Below are 18,387 nucleotides of genomic sequence, written 5' to 3'. Positions count from 1 at the left end.
CGCCGCTAAGAAGGATATAGGCCGCTCGAGTTCGAGACTAGTATCCGCGATGTGAGTACCATGTTTCATTGGTAGGGGACATTGTGATGTCCGAGCATGCAGATAGGTGCTCCTGGTAGAGTGCACTGAACAGCCCTCCATAAAGGACTTTCCAAGTGGTTCTCACTTATCGAGTGGAAACGTCCTAATTTATGGTTTTACACCATTAGTCCTTATGACCCGGGACAACATTGAGACTCTATGTGCTAGAATTACACTTTGACTTGTTTACCGACTCTCATGGGGTCATCAGGTGGCAAGGTTGGGTGTTCTGTCGAAACATATAGGAGTCGATGCATTGTAGTCGGGGATTCACCGCTTACCTTCGGGTATGGATATCCTATGCGTTCTCATGTGTATGTAGGTTGAAATATCTGATCAGAGTATAATGGTAATTATGAAAGGGGTTTCATAGATTACACCATCGATGCAACTACAACATGATACATAGTATCGATTCATTGACAAATCTCGATAAACCAATGGTTGTCGAATCGGTCGGGATATATGAGTTGAAGGGACCGTACTGTACGCTAACCATAATAGAATGGTTCTTGCAGGCACTATCATTTGATACCTAGGGAATCATGTAAGCGATGCTGCTAGGCTTTTAACATGATTGGTTGGGTACTATCAGACTTGAGTTATGATGTTCTTATTATCAAGGAGTTGATAAGTAAGAATGGAGCAATTGGGGTATGCTCGTATAAGGACATGTTTAGTCCGAATCACATGGAGATGTGAACCCACGGCTAGTTGTATCAATGAACCATTGAGGGTCACACAAGTGCTAACTTTTTAGATCCCGTTGAGAAGTATAATAGTTCAATGTGTTGAACGGCTTATAAAGGAGTTTATAAGCGTAAATAAAAATAGAAGTATGACTTCTATAAAGAGAATGTAACTTTTAATTTGAGTAAGTGTTCCTAAATTAAAAGTTGGCCAAACGAGTAATGTATTTGAAAATTGTGATTTTCATATACATTATTATGGATTAAATTAAATTAATTCAAGTGTTGAATTTATTAAACACTAGTGGACCTAGTAGAATCCAAATAATTAAATTAATTCAAGTGTTGGATTAATTAAAGAACATTGGGCCTTGTAGAGCCCAATTAGAAATAATTATTAAACTAGTGGACTTGAGTAATATCAAGTAAAGTTTAAATGGACTCAAATGTGTTTGAGGCATTTAAATAAAAGTCCATGGGCATTGTAATTGTTACAAGCCCAAGTAAAAAGGCATGCAAGGGAGATGAAAGGTTGGGAGACAACTTTTTCAATGTCCAAGGCATGGCATGCATTTGGGACACCACAACCTTTTTTGCAAAACCAAGAAAAGTCTCCCTTCTCTCCCTTGGACCATGATGGCCTGAAATTTCTATGGTTTCTCTCCACCATTTTTGCTCCTTCACTTGTTGATGAAAGCACACACTTCTCAAAGAAAAATGCCCTAATTTTTCTAGTGCAAAATTAGGGTGGATCTAACTTTTTAGTGGTGGACCTAATTTGAAGAAAGGAGTCCAAAAGAAAGGTGAGGCTTGTAGATTGTCTACCTTCAAGAGCTAAGTTGTTTACAACTTAGTTGGAGCCAAAATCAATCTTTGTGATTGATAGGTAAAAGTTCTAAACACCGTATGAATGTCATTTCGTGTTTTTGTATTTGCTACACACTAGTATTGAGGTGCTCGAAATTTTATGCTAGAAAATATGATTTTCGAAAATTTTGTTGCTTCCGTTGCGTATTTGAGCACCTAAAATCGATCTCTTTCAGTTCAGTGCACTCTACAAGGAGCACCTATTTGCATGTTCTGACATCACAATGTCCCCTACCAATGAAACATTGTACTCACATCGCAGATAATAGTCTCGAACTCGAGCGGCCTATATCCTTCTTAGCGGCGGCTGAATCGACTAGGAACTGTTTAGAATATACAGTATTGCAAATATGAGTTTCATGATACTCATCATATGAGCATCTCAAATTCTTTCTACTATTTCTATATTCAAGGACTTTATCTATGCAACTAGCATGGGTATACAGATAAAGATATTCGAAAGCAATAATTTCAAATACTGTTAAAATAAAGATTGTTTATACATAGAGTTTAAACATTAACCCTCAGCCAACACTTGGCTCGAAGGGCACCTACTCTAACAATCTCCCACTTGCACTAGAGCAAACTACCCATATGCTTCAAACCCATCAATTAACGATTCCTCTCGAATAATGGTCCAGGTAAAGGTTTAGTTAGCGGATCAGGAACATTATCTGCGGAGCCGACTTTGTCAATCGACACTTCTCTTCTTTCCACCATATTTCGGAGGATGTGGTAGTTTCTCAATACATGTTTGTATTTCTGATGAGACCTAGGCTCCTTTGTTTGAGCTATAGCTCCCGTGTTGTCGCAAAACACCGGGACATGAGGAACTCCATTAGGAATGACGCCCAACTCTTGGACGAAAGTCCTTATCCAAACAGCCTCCTTTGCTGTAGCTGATGCAGCAGTGTATTCTGCCTCAATGGTGGAATTCACAATACTGTCTAGCTTGGAACTGTTCCAAGAGACAGCAGCTCCATTGAGCATGAAAATGAACCCAGAGGTTGACTTCGAGTAATCGATAACGCTTTGGAAGCTAGAGTCGCTATAGCCTTCCAATTTCATTTCTCCACCTCCATAGACCAAGAACAACTTATTGGTTCTTCTCAAATACTTGAGGATGTCTTTCACAGCTTTCCAGTGTGGAAGACCAGGGTTCGATTGATATCTACTCACTACACTTAGTGCAAAAGCCACATCAGAACGTGTATATATCATCCCATACATGATGCTACCAATCGCAGATGCATAAGAAATGCTTGTCATCGCCGCTATCTCTGCATCAGTCTTGGGAGATATAGACTTGGATAGGGACACGCCATGACACATTGGTAGATGTCCTCTCTTGGACACATCCATCGAGAACCGCTTCACGATGGTATCAATGTATGTGGACTGGGTGAGACCAAGCAATCTTCTTGATCTATCTCTATAGATCAGTAATCCCAATACAAAAGATGCTTCACCCAAGTCCTGCATCTAGAACTTATTCGCTAACCATATTTTAGTTAATTGCAACATCCCTACAACATTCCCAATGACTAGAATGTCATCAACATAAACAGGAATGTCACAGCACTCCCATTGACCTTCTTATACACACAAGGTTCTTTAGAATTCTTAGTAAAACCAAACTCTTTGATTGTACTATCGAATCTGAGATTCCAACTCCTAGATGTCTGCTTTAGACCATAAATAGATCTTTGAAGTTTGCATACCATTTGCTCACTTTCGACATATTTAAACCCTTCAGGTTGAGACATGTAAATTTCTTCCTTAATATCCCCATTAAGAAAGGTTGTCTAGACATACTTCTGCCAAATCTCATAGTTATACCATGCAGCTATGGCTAGCAATATCCTTATAGATTTGAACATTGCAACTGGAGAAAAGGTTTCCTCAAAGTCAACTCCTTGTCTTTGAGTATATCCTTTTGGCACCAATCGCACCTTGAAGGTCAATTTACACCAAGTTTCCTCTTGTAAATCCATTTACACCCTATGGGAACAGTTCTCTCATGTGGATCCACAAGATTCCACACTTGCTTCGAATGCATGGAATTCATCTCAGATTCCATAGCTTCAAGCCATTTGGATGAATCGTTATCAGATAACGCTTCCTTGAATGTTAATGGATCACATCCATGGTTAGGCTCATCATGGCCCTCTTCAAGAAGCAGACCATACCTCATAGGTGGTCTCGAGAATCTCTCGGATCTTCTAGGAGCTTGTATCTCCTCTCTTGGCTCTTCGGGTGTGGGTTCTTCAATTGCGGGTGTCTCTCGAACCTCTTCGAGTTCTATCATCTCCCCTTTTCTATCCAATAGAAATTCCTTTTCCAAAACGGTTGCATTCCGAGAAACAAACACCTTTGTTTCTTGGGGATGATAGAAATAGGATCCAGTTGAATTCCTTGGATATCTCACAAAGTAACATAAAATGAATCGGCTATCCAATTTATCTTCCACTACCTGCTTCACATAAGCAGGGCATCCCCATATTCTAAGATAAGAATATTTGGGAGGCTTACCCATCCATATCTCATATGGTGTCTTATCAACTGCCTTTGAATGGACATTGTTCAACAACAGTGCCGCTGTCTCAAGCGCATATCCCCAAAAGTATGGCGGCAACTCCGTGAATCCCATCATAGACCGAACCATGTCCATCAAAGTTCGGTAACGACGCTCCGAAACATCATTCAACTGTGGTGTAGCAGGCGGAGTCCACTGCGAGAGAATCTCATTCTTCTTAAGATACTCTTTAAACTCGGCACTCAAGTACTCACCACCTCGATCCAATCGAAGTGACTTTATGCTTCGTCCCAACTGTTTCTCTACTTCACTTTTGAATTATTTGAACTTTTCAAAGGCTTCAGATTTGTATTTCATCAAATACACATACCCATACCTCGAAAAGTCATCGGTAAAGGTGATGAAGTAGGCATGTTCATGCTTAGTGGTGATGCTAAGCAGACCGCACAGAGCGGTATGGATCAAATCCAATAACCCTTTAGCTCGCTCCACATGGCCCTTAAAGGGAATTTCGGTCATCTTTCCTTTCAGACAGAATTCACAAGATGTGAGAGAATTAATATCAGACATATCAAACATGCCTACTCCCACTAGCTTGTTCATCATTCTTAGGGAAATATGTCCTAATCGAGCATGCCATAATTGTGTCGAATTTAGAGTATCTTGTTTTTGTTGTTACTTGGACATTGTTTAGTGGAATATCTTTCAATTTTAAGTTATAGAGATCGTTTTCAGTTCTCCAGTACCAATTAAACATTCATTCTTGTAAATGTTGCAAACACCTTTGCTAAATAAACAAGAATATCCATCTTTATCAAGCATAGAAATGACTACAATGTTTTTAACCAAATCTGGTACAAATAAACATCTATTAAAATTAACTTAAAATCATTGTTCAAAAGCAAGTAAACATCTCTAATAGCCTTGGCAGCAACTCTTGCCCCATTGCCTATCCTCAAGAAAGTCTCACCTTCCCTTAGTCTCCTACTTCTTCCCATCACCTGCAAATCATTACAGAGATGTGAGCCACAGCCAGTATCCAATACCCAAGAAGTAGAGTTAATTGAAATGTTTACTTCAATATAGAACATACCATTTCCAGAACTCTTTTGGGCAAGATATTCTCTGCAGTTACGCCTCCAATGTCCAGGCTTCTTGTAGTGATGACAAATATCAGCAGTCTTGTCAGCCTTTACTAGTGTGGCTGCCACAACGGGATTCGGAGCTTGCCTCTTCAAGGGAACATTCTTCTTGGGACATTGGAAAGAACGCTTCTTTCCCTTCCTAGGTGGACCAGTTTTCGTACCAGATTAAGAGCCCACATAAAGAACCAACTTCTCTTTCTTGATGGTGGGTTCAAACGTAACAAGAATATTCACCAACTCCTCAAGGGTATGCTCTAGCTTGTTCATGTTGAAATTCACCACAAAAGGATCAAATGAGCTAGGCAGCGAAACGAGTAACACGTCGGTGGTCAACTCCGAAGGCAACGTAAGATCCATGCCAACGAGCTTATCCACAAGCCCAATCAACTTTTGGCCATGCTCATGGACCGGGGCCCCATCTCGCATGCGTAAAGTGATCAGCTCCTTGACCGTAGCATGCCTAAGAGGCCGTGTTGGCTAACCAAAGAGCTCATTGAGATGCAAATGAATGTCAGTAGCACTCTTTGCATCCTCAAAACGCCTGTGCAGCTCATCATTCATAGAAGCCTGCATATAACACTTAGCTTGCAAGTCATGGTCACACCAATCCTTGTAAGTCTGCAATTCCTCAGGAGTGCAGCTAGTCGGAACCTCAACAAGGGGAGACTCAGTAAGTGTATACGCTATCCTTTCTGAATTCAAGACGATTTCAGATTTCTTAGCCAATTTTGGTAATTAGGTCCGGTTAATATGTGTTTGTCGAGTATTGCAGATAGCGGATTGCGAATCGGAGACATTGTAAAAAATGTACTGAAAAGTAAAACAGATAAATGTTAATGACTATTTTAAAATATTTAGTAAGATATAAAGTATGGACTTTTACTTCATAAATTTTTGTTCCCACTGTTTTGACATTTTCACTACCCTCTAGTGAAAACGGAAAACTCCTTTCCTCAGTAGGTACTTAAGGTCCAATTAGCAAATTATGATCCCGAATAATATCAGCCAATCATAATTCCTAAAAGATAGTTTTCAATTGCATCTCTATGCAACCCTTTACGTAAAATTTTGTCTCACGTTTGATTAGGACCCAATAATATGACGTTTATCTTTACGTGTCAAGCCTTACCTATCGATGTTGAACCTTAATGGACGATCGCCATGAGTTCCCTCAATAATATGAGCCGAAGTCATGGGAGTTCCACGTAGTTCGCATCATCATGTCAATGGATTTCACAGCTTTCTGGTGTCCAGGGCCCCCCAAATAATATGAGCCGAGCCCCGAACACGGGTAGCGTTCATCATGCACCCATTGTCGATGGAAGACATGAAAATTATAAACACCTTTATAATTCCCCTTTTCGGGCTTGATATTAATTTTGAATCTTATTCAAAATGAGGGTTTTTCTTTTTGAAAGGTCTCACCATTAATTTTATTTAAAAGCTCGCCATGTTTTATCGTATGTTTGTCGGATTCATACAACTTTGTTATTATCATAATAATAACGCACATACTCATTATTTATAACATATCATGCACATATTATAAACAGTAAACTAAACAAGGATGATCAATCGCCCCAAAACTAATGGCCCGTGTGAGCTGAGTACGGGCCTAGATCCAATCCTAGGGAAATGCATAGGATGCAAATGCAACTTTTACATAAGCTTCCAATAGTTACATGTCTTCGATCTTCATAATCATCAAGGCTACCATCTTCCAATCTTGATCTTCAACTATACTAATATTTAAAAATAAATATTCATGACAAATAGGGATACATCTCATGGGGCGGGAACGGGCTATAAACCAAGTCCACTTATAAATTGATAATTATTACAATCATTCAACAAAAAATATCCTAGCATACACCTAGCAAATTGGGCTTGGGCTTTTGATCATCTTTAATGCGTAAATCATATATCATACACTATCAATTAATTATCACAACAATCAATTGATACAATATTATATATCTTGATCCAATCACTAACCGTCACGATTATAAACTAAATTAACAAAGTATACAAACTCCTTTGTCTACTTTCTAATGAATTTATTCATAACCGAATTTCTTGTAAATCACAATTTACTATAAAAATTAAAGTCAACTTCAATTATTTATTTAATGAGAAAATATGTACAATTTTTGTGGATTTAAAGTTAAGGGCCCAAAAAGTCATTTTTCCCAAAAATATTTTGGCCCATTTAAATTCACAAATTGTATGAGCCATTTAATGGCCCAACAACTTCAAGGCCCATGACACTTTGCTATTCCAAAACACTTTTGGAAACCTTAATCGTCATCTCCGTCGCCGGATTCCGGCAAACATGCAAATTTTTTTTATTTCAAAATGAAGGGCCTGTTCGAGCTGCCCGAAATGGGCAGCAACTTTCTGCGCAAAATGCCCCGAAATCCGGCCTTCAATTTGTTGTTTTGATTGTCTCATGCGGTTAGAAATTGACCTCAATATAATATCATGTATATGATACACAAAATAGTAACCATAGCTCTGATACCACCTGAAAGGGGATCGGTTAAGGTGCCCCGCTTGCGCAATGGAAGTTTAAAAATTATTTTTCATACAAGAAAAATCGAGCACCCTAAACTATAGTGTGTAGCAAATACAATAAAACACAAAATAACATTCATTGGGTGATTTAAGAAATTACCTATCAATCTTAAAAGATTGATGATGGCTCCAACGTAGTTGTCAAACAACTAAGCTCTTCAATGGCAAGACAAATCTTCAAGCTTCCAAGAGCACACCTTGCTCAAAATTTAGCCCACCACCAACAAGAAAGATTCACCTTACACTTGCACTAGAAAATGTAAGGCATTTTTCTTTGAGAAGTGTAAGTTTTTCTCTACAAAAGGAAGAAGAAAAATTATAAAGAATGTGCTCTCAATTTTCGGCCAAAGCATGTGGAGTGAAGTGGAGGACAAATTTTCTTGGTGTATGCAAAAGTAAAAGTGAGCATGTGCATGTCATGCCTTGGATATTGAAAAAGTAGCCTTCAACCCTTCACCTCCCATGCATGATATTCTATTTGGGCTTGTAACAATTACAATGCCCATGGACTTTTATTTAAATGTCTCAAAAATATTTAAGACTAATTAAAACTTAATTGATTTTACTCAAACCCACTAGTTGAATAATTATTTCTAATTGTGCTCTACAAGACCCAATGTTGTTTAATTAATTCAACACTTGAATTAATTTAATTATTTGGACTCTACTAGGTCCACTAGTGTTTAACTAATTCAACATTTGAATTAATTTAATTTAGTCCATAATAATGTTTATGAAAATCACAATTTTCAAATACATTATTTGTTTGGCCAACTTTTAATTTAGGAACACTTCCTCAAACTAAAAGTCACATTCCCCTTATATAAGTCATACTTCTAATTTTCCTTGCGTTTATAAACTCCTTTATAAGCCATTCAACACATTGAACTATTTTTACTTCTCAACGGGGTCTAAATAGTTAGCACTTGTGTGGCCCTCAATGGTTCATTGATACAACTAGCCGTGGGTCACATCTTAATGTGATTCGGGACTAAACATGTCCTTATATGAGCATACCCCAATTGCTCCATTCTTAATTATCAACTCCTTGATAATAAAAACGTCAGAACTCAAGTCTGATAGTATCCAACCAATCATGTTAAATGCCTAGCAGCATCGCTTACATGATTCCCTAGGTATCAAATGATAGTGCCATCAAGAACCATTCTATTATGGTTAGCGTACAGTACGGTCCCTTCATCTCATATATCGCGATCGATTCGACACCTATTGGTATATTGAGAGCTGTCAAAGAATCGATACTATGTGTCATGTCATAGTTGCATGGATGGTGTAATCTAAGAAACCCCTTTCTTAATTACCACCATACTCTGATCAGAGATTTCAAACTAAATACACATAGGATATCCATAACCGAAGGTAAGCGGTGAATCCCCGACTACAATGCATCGAATCCTATATGTTTCGAAAAAACACCCAACCTTGCCACTTGATGACCCCATATGAGTCGGTAAACAAGTCAAAGTAAAATGCTAGCATATAGAGTCTCAAAGTTGTCCCGGGTCATAAGGAGTAATTGTGTACAACCATAAACTAGGACGTTTCCACTCGATAAATGAGAACCACTTGAAAAGTCCTTTATGGAAGGTTGTTCAGTGCACTCTACAAGGAGCACCTATCTGCATGTTCGGACATCACAATGTCCCCTACCAATGAAACATGGTACTCACATCGCAGATACTAGTCTCGAACTCGAGCGGCCTATATCCTTCTTAGCGGCGGTTGAATCGACTAGGAACTATTTAGAATATTCAGTATTGCAAATATGAGTTTCATGATACTCATCATATGAGCATCTCATATTCTTTCTACTATTTTTATATTCAAGGACTTTATCTATGAAACTAGCATGGGTATACAGATAAAGATGTGCCAAAACAATAATTTCAAATATTATTAAAATAAAGATTGTTTATACATAGAGTTTGAACATTAACCCTCGGCCAACACATGGTTCGACGGGCACCAACTCTAACAGGATTGGTCCCTGGTCATGCTTTACCGCTTTCCAAACCTGATCTAAACCCGGTCATGCTTTCCAGGGTGGAGAGGTCACAAGCTTCCAAACCCATTCATAATTGGTCACAAGACATTTATCATACCTCAAAAATAAAACATTTTTCCTTTGCACGTCGAACATACTTACATGGCGTTGAGAGATTCGTTGGATCTCGCTTGGGGCTACTGCTGCACATATGAACTCATACTCATGCACCTAAATTTTATAACTTAAACGTAATAGCCATGCTCATCACCCAAAATGACAATTTACTTATGACGTTCTAAATCACTCGGGACTTGACCTCATTTAATCATCGTACTAAACCATGACATAGAACCCCAAAACAAACTCTATATGAGGTGTGAAAATTTCCCAAACATAGACGACATGGACCCAAGAAGAAGTGGTTTTTAAGATATAAACAAGCGCCTAGGCACAAGGCACTGCTGCGTTGCGGCGCTCTCCAAGAGCGCTGTTGCGCTAGCTCTGCGCACTCGACTCCAAATGCACAAATTTGATGAAAACTTTAACCCATGCCTTATCGACTTGAACCGAGGGAACTAGACTCGACCTAGGATGCTATGACAACACGAGACGAAGCACCAAAAACCATCCCAACATCATACTCAATATACTTAAACGCAGTAACGATCACCCGTCGGTACATAACGAAGCCTGCAACAATAAAACTTCAAGAACACGTCAAGAACACATTTTTAGAAAATTGCAGTTTGAGCAATCGCACGAAAACGAACATAACTCACTCGTTTTCTTATCCAAAAATTACGAATTTACTGTCAAATCGAAGGTATCAAAAAGTACTACCTTTTATATGTTAAAAATTATTCCAGAAAATTGATCAAATTTTCGCAGAAATCGAAATGAAAGAAGACACACTTTTAGATCTAAAAATTTTGATCCAAAAATCATTTCAAACGTTTTTTGCTCAAACCTTTTCACAACATACATGGATTGTTTACGTATAATAAACATCACAACATATAATATAACGAGATCGATGCAGAAACAATAGATTATACATGTCTTTTTTATTTAAAACTCACAATACGCCGATATCGAAGCGGAAATGGTGCGAGGGTTGATCCGCGACGAACCGTGGCGCAATTTCTAAGCTAAAAATCAACGAAGGATTGTTGGAAAATTAGAGAGGGAGGGGGCGGCTACTCTTGATCTATGAACACTAAGTTTTCTTCTCTCAAAAAAATAAAACAAGGCAAATGAAATATGTGTGTCTGTGTTTCGTGTGTGTAAATATGTGTTTGCGCGTGGTTTTAGTATAAATAAGGGTATAGAAATTTCTTAATTAGCTAATTATCATGCCAATTAAAAATACTAACCCAGTTAACAAGTTAATAAAAAGGGTAAAATAATACCCACTTTACTAAAATCCTCTAATTTTAAATAAAATGCACAATTTCTAAACTTTAAAAGTTTTAAAATCCTAAAATCACTAATTAAATAAATTAGGCTTTAAAATGCTTAAAACTTAATAAATCATTTAAAATACCCCAATCCTAACTTAAATTAAAATACCGCATTTTAGAATCGCCTAAAATCGTCGTCGGTCTCTTTTCTTCGATCCCGCATCGAATAATCGCCTGAAACATGAAAGTCGACAAAACATTTTAACATGCATAACATAAATATAAATAATTTAAAATAATGTAAATTAATGAATCATGCATCAATAAAAATCGATTGAAATTTTAAATAAATAATAACAATTTAAATAAATGCATGAGTTTTACGTGTACTGATTTTGGGCTCTACAATTCCTCCCCCACTTAAATAAATTCCGTCCTCAAAATTAAGTCTTACCAAACAGCTCTGGGTAGCGATTTCTCATATCAGCTTCGGCCTCCCAATTGGCCTCCTCCAGTGACTAATTCAGCCATCGGACTTTGACCAACTTGGTTACTTTGTTCCGAAGCCTTCGCTCTTGCCTGTCTAGTATTTGGACAGATCTTTCCTTGTACGACAGATCTGGAGCCAACTGCAATGGCTCAAAGCTCAAGACATACGAAGGATTTGCTAGGTACCTCCTCAGCATCGAGACGTGGAACACGTTGTGTACACCGGCCAGATTCGACGGTAAAGCTACACGATAAGCAAGTGTCCCAACTCTGTCAAGAATTTCAAACTGTCCAATAAATCTCGGACTGAGCTTGCCTCTCTTCCCAAATCTCATAACACCCTTCATATGTGCTATTTTTACGAAAACGTGATCACCTACTGCAAACTCAAGATCTCTCATCCTCTTGTCAACATTACTCTTTTGACGACTCTAGGCGCTCTTCATCCTGTCTCGAATCTTGGCCACCACGTCTGCAGTCTGCTGAACAATCTCTGGATCACGTTCTAATCTCTCCTCGACTTCATCTCAATGAATCGGCGATGTGCATTTCCTTCCATACAGTGCCTCGTAGGGAGCCATAAATCACATAAGCTCTCAACAATCACACAAGCTCTCAACAAGTCCTCCAAAATATGAATCACTCGCTCAGACTGGCCATCTGTCTGAGGGTGAAATTCAGTACTGAATAGCAACTTCGTCCCCATGGATGAATGTAAACTCTTCCATAAGGACGATGTGAACCTCGGGCCCCTGTCGGACACAATAGAAACTGGGATCCCGTGCAATCGGACTATCTCCCTGATATAGAGCTATGCATACTGAGTCATGGAGAAAGTCGTCTTTACTTGCAAGAAATGTGCTGACTTAATAAGTCGATCCACTATAACCCAAATAGCATTGGATCCTCTGACTGACATCGTCAAACCAACAACAAAATTCATGATAATGTTCTCCCATTTCCACTCGGGGAAAGGGAGCGGCTTAAGCATTCTTGCTGGCCTCTGATGCTCCGCTTTCACTTGCTGACAAGTGAGGAATTCAGACACAAATTGACGGATGTCTCACTTCATCCCTGGCCACCAATACAAAATCTGCAAATCTCTGTACATCTTGGTACCTCCTGGATGAATAGAGTACGGAGATGCTTGTGCCTCTGTCAAAATTTCCTCTCTGATCGAATCAACACTAGGCACCAACATCCTTCCTCTGTATCTCACAATACCATCAGACACTGTGTAAAATACATTGCCCTTGGCTTCATCCTTCAGTCTCCATTTCTGCAACTGTTCATCCGACGGCTGACCTCTACGGATTCGATCTAGCAAAGAAGACTGGACCATCAAATTAGACAATTTAGGAGCCCTGCCCTTAGGATAAACCTCTAAACCAAACCTTTTAATTTCTGGCTGAAGAGATCTCTACACTGACAACTGTGCTACGACTGCAACCTTTCTGCTCAAAGCGTCTGCGACAACATTAGCTTTCCCCGGATGGTACTAATTTCACAATCGTAGTCTTTCACTAGTTCCAACCACCATCTTTGTCTTATATTGACAACAAAGCATTCACTTTCATCTGTCTGGAGGCATAAGCTATGACCCGACCATGCTGCATCAAAACTGAGCCTAAACGGAGCTTAGAAGCATCGGTGTATAGCACAAAATTGCCTTGCCCTGTTGGCATGGCTAACACTTGCGCTGTGATAAGGGCTTGCTTCAAAGTGTCGAAGCTCTTCTGATATCCTTCACTCCATACAAACTTAGCATTCTTTTTAGTCAACAAAGTGAGTGGCACTACAATCGAAGAAAATACCTGAATAAATTTCTTGTAGTAGCCTGCTAGGCCTAGGAAACTGCGGATCTCTGAAGCATTCTTCGGTTCAACCCATTCTTTAACTGCTGCCACCTTAGCTAGATCCACCTCAATGCCACTGCTAGATATTATATGACCCAAAAATGCTACATTCTCCAACTAGAATTCACACTTACTGAATTTGCAAACAACTTGCGACTCTGCAAGACCTGCAAAATTGTACCCAAATGCTGACTGTGCTCCTCATGGCTCTTCGAGTAGGTGAGAATGTTGTCAATGAACAATATGACGAACTGATCTAGGTAAGGATGAAATACTCAGTTCGTGAGGTCCATAAATATCGCTAGAGTATCCGTCAGTCCAAACGGCATCACCAAGAACTCATAATGTCCATATCTGGTCCTGAAGGCTGTCTTATGAACATCTGCATCTTTTACCTTCAGCTGATGATAACCTGATCGCAGATCTATCTTAGAGAAAACTGTAGCTCCCTGCAACTGATCAAATAATTCCTCGATCATCGAAAGTGGGTATTTATTTTTTATCGTTACCTTGTTCAACTCTCAGTAATCGATACACAGCCTCATGCTCCAATCTTTCTTCTTTACAAATATCACTCGTGCGTCCCATGGTGAGAAACTAGGGCGGATGAATTCCTTGTCTAGGAGCTCCTGAATATGCTATTTGAGCTATAACATCTCAGTTGGAGTTAAACGGTATGGCGCCTTGGAGATTGGCACAGTGTCTGGCATAAGGTGGATGGCAAACTCCACCTCTCTCCGGTGGGAGGCCTGTGACGTATCAAGAAAAACTTCAGGAAAATCTTTGACTATTGGTACATCAGATATCGACGGAGTGGGTACGTCAAGTGCAGAAATAATGTTGGCCAAGAAAGCCTTACATCCCTTATGAATAAGTCTCCGTGCCTGCATGCAAGAGATCATGCGAGGGAAACTCCTCCATCTATCCGGCTCAAAGAGAAACTACTCCATGCCCAACATCTTTACCAACACTGATCTTTTCTGGAAATCAATAAGAACAATGTTCTTCGTCAGCCAGTCCATTCCCAAGTAATATCAAATTCTAGCATCGGCAACACGATTAGATCGGCATACACTAGGTGGCCTTGCAGCTCCAGTTCAATGTCTCTGACCATGCTAGTAGCTGATAGCTATTCCCCTGATGGGAATGTCACTCAATAGCTCACGTCAAGTCCAATAGACTTGACGTCCAAATGATTAGCAAACGTCTCCGGAATGAAAGAGTTAGTGGCCCCGGAATCTATCAAGGTCTTCGTGCCAACTCTCTTTATAAAGATATTTCCTGAGAGACGTTAGCACAACACAAAAACTTATATCCCAAAAATTCTAATCTTAACCTCATGTATAGTAGAAAACCTCTACACAAGTCACCAAAAATACTAACTAGCACACTAATAATCCCAAAAATTTGAAACATGCATAGCAAAAATAATTTTTGCTGAATTAAATAAATTACCTGTCCACAAGGTCGTGCCTAGGTTCGCCTCCTCTGCTTGCATGGCGAACACTCTACCCTGGGTCGGCTTCCACCACTAGGAGCAGTCCTTCAACATATGATAGCTGGCTCCGCATTTGAAGCATTTGCCTGATCCCCATAAGCACTGTCCCGGATGCTGGCGGTGGCATTTCGGGCATATTGGGTAATCACCAGGCTTCTGAGGAGCCTTCTGCCTTGCCTTTCGGCGGTCCTTGAAATGGCCTCTTCCCCTGCTGTCCTTGGAAAAGCCTGTTAAACTGAGGTCGCTGTTGTTGCTGCTGCTGAGGTGCCTGGTAGGGCCTCTTGCCCTATCTATCAATCTCTATGTCCCTCTTGTCCTGCTCTTCCGCCAAGGCTCTAGAAACAGCCACGCCATAGGTAATAGGACCAGCAACTCTCACATCACGGCGAAAGATCGACCGCAAACCATCCATAAAATGCCTCAACTTCTCCCGGACATCATTTGCAATTAGGGGCACAAAGTCACACCTCCTCTCGAACTTCCTGACAAAATCTGCTATGCCACTATCTCCCTGTCGCAGCGTCATAAACTCCCTTGTCACTCTGGATCGTACTTCCTCAGTGAAGTACTTGGAGTAGAAAAATTCTTTGAAACCATCCCAAGTCAGTGTTTGCAATTTCACTGACAGTTGTTGGAAACTAAATTTCGGTAGTTTGACAATCTAATTGCTTAAATCAATTGGATTAACTGATCAAGATGTTCGAAAGTAACTGAGGAAATACTCAAACTGACAGTTGCCCATTACAAGAGATTAATGCGCAAAGGCAACTGAACCAGCTGAACTGAACTTATGCAAACAACTTACTGACCAGTTGCTACATTCAGTTGTGAGCTTATCAGCTATTTCTTAACATCTGATCCTTAAGTTGAACACGTCATCAGTTAAAGAAAAGGACGTTCAACCGACAACAGTACAAAGCAGACTGCAACTAATAGTGGGAACGCCGCATATCAGAAAAGCTACAGTGTACGAATGTCAGAAAGATATTGACGTGGATAACAACGGATATAAAGATTCAAATTACATTGATTATTACCATTGAAGAGAAGCCTATAAATAGCAGGGAAGAGAAGTTGAAAAATAACGATTCACTATTCTATCAATCTTGATGTTACTCTCCTAAAATTCTTGCTCGTATAAAAAATTAGAAGCTCGCACTTATCATATTTATTCATAGAATTCTAGGCTATTTTTCGAGCTCACTAGCACAAATAGTTTTGTTGTATATTCGATCTTTAAAGAAATCAGTTGTGCTAAATCCAGTTGAGCAATGTGAAACATATTGTATTACTAAGAGTTTCAGTTTTGGCATTGTTAAGTACAAACTGAAATGGTTATGTACAAGTGTTTGTATCGATCAAAGTCTTTTAGTGGATATCATATCCTTGTAATAGAATGGGTGACATAGGAGTGATTAAAATCTCAAAACATCCATAAAATCTCGTGTGTTCTTATTTCAGTCTTTGTTCTATCTATCAGTCAGTTTATTTCCGCACTTTATTGTTAACTGATTGATATCGACTGACAAGATTCCGAGTTTCAGTTTGTCGCTAAACTGACTCAACATTTGAAAAGATTGTGAAAATCGTGAGTGTTTATTCAACCCCCCCTTCTAAACATTCTTTCACTAGTTAATCGATCCTACCAAGTGGTATCAGAATAATTGAATCTTGTCCCAGAATATTCTTATCCACAAAACTGATCATTATGTCTTCATTCAATAAAATACCAATGTTTTCCAGAGAATATTTCAATTACTGGAAAATTAAAATGCAGGCTCATTTAGCTGCAAAAGACGACGACATTTGGTTTGTGAAGGTCCCATGAAAATCTTAAAAGCAAATACAGCAGTTGCAATAACTGAAGGGGCACCTCATCGCGTTGGGAAGTCCAGAGAGGAATGGACAACTGAAGATAAGAGGAAAGCCAACCTTGACAATGTGGCTAAGGACATCTTATATAAAGCGCTGGATAAAGTCACTTTCAGCAAAATCAAAATGCGAAAAACTACTAAAGAGATATGGGAGAAACTGATTCAGCTTTGTGAAGGAAACGAACAAACCAAGGATAACAAGCTATCAGTTACTTTCCAGAAATTTGACAATATCAAGATGAAGGTTGGAGAATCGATGCACGAATATGATGAGAGGGTCAGCGGTATTATAAACGAGTTGAATGCACTTAGAAAGGTGTATTCTAACAAAGATATAGCACTGAAGGTGGTAAGAGGTCTTCCCAAAGAATGGGACGTCAAGACAATGGCTTTGCGTGAATCAAAGGACCTCAACAAGGTTGAACTTCATGATTTGTTTGTTGATCTAAAGGCATACGAGATTGAACTACAAACCAGAGAAGGGGAACCTTCTACATCAAATGTCACAACTGCTTTAACTGCTGTCAAGCTGGAACAAACTGGTTTAGTTGACAAATCTTCTGATCAACTGAGCAATGACGTAATGTCATTGTTTGTCAAGAAGTTTGAAAGGTTTATGAGGAGAAATCAAGGAAACTTCCAAAAACATTATCAGAAAAATCACTCCAAAGAAGAACCTTATGATTGCTACAACTGTGGCAAGACTGGCCATTTCATTGCTGATTGTCCCAAGCCAAAGAAGGACAATCAAGGATCAACTGAAAATGAAAAGAAGTCCTTTTAGCACAGAAGAAGAACCAAGGATGACAAGAAATCTCTCAGAAAGAAATATGAGGTGCTTATAGCTGAGGAGATTAAGTCAAAGTGGGCAGAAACTTACAGTGAGGAGTCAGAACCTAAAAGCCCAATCAGTTCAATTGATGATGAAGAAGAAGTCAGGTGCTTAATGGCAGATGATGTTGCACTAAAGTCAACAAGTGATCAGGTATTTGACTTCAGCTCTACTGATTTCACTCGTGAGGAACTCATTACCACATTGCATGACATGGTAAATGAGTATCACAAACTTGACCGATCATTTGAGAAGGTCAGAGCTGAGCAAAATGATCCCAATGATGACAAAACTTTAAACTGATGAGTCAGTTGAAATGTTGAGTCTAAAAAGGGAAATTGCAGAGCAAAAAGCTGAAATGATTGAGAATCAAGCTTTGATATATCAGTTAAAAACTGAATTTTCAAAATATACTGAACTGATTCAAGCTCGGAACAATTCTTCAGATACATTGACTGAAATGCAGAATTCACAAAAATCAGTTGATGATAAAACCGGTTTAGGCTTTAACAGTCATGTTGAAAATTCTGCAAGTGAT

The sequence above is a fragment of the Primulina tabacum genome, chromosome 16 (assembly GCF_025594145.1).
Source record: "Primulina tabacum isolate GXHZ01 chromosome 16, ASM2559414v2, whole genome shotgun sequence".
Classification (NCBI taxonomy): domain Eukaryota; kingdom Viridiplantae; phylum Streptophyta; class Magnoliopsida; order Lamiales; family Gesneriaceae; genus Primulina; species Primulina tabacum.
The sequence above is the reverse complement of the archived record's forward strand: the minus strand, read 5'-3'. Positions refer to the sequence as shown.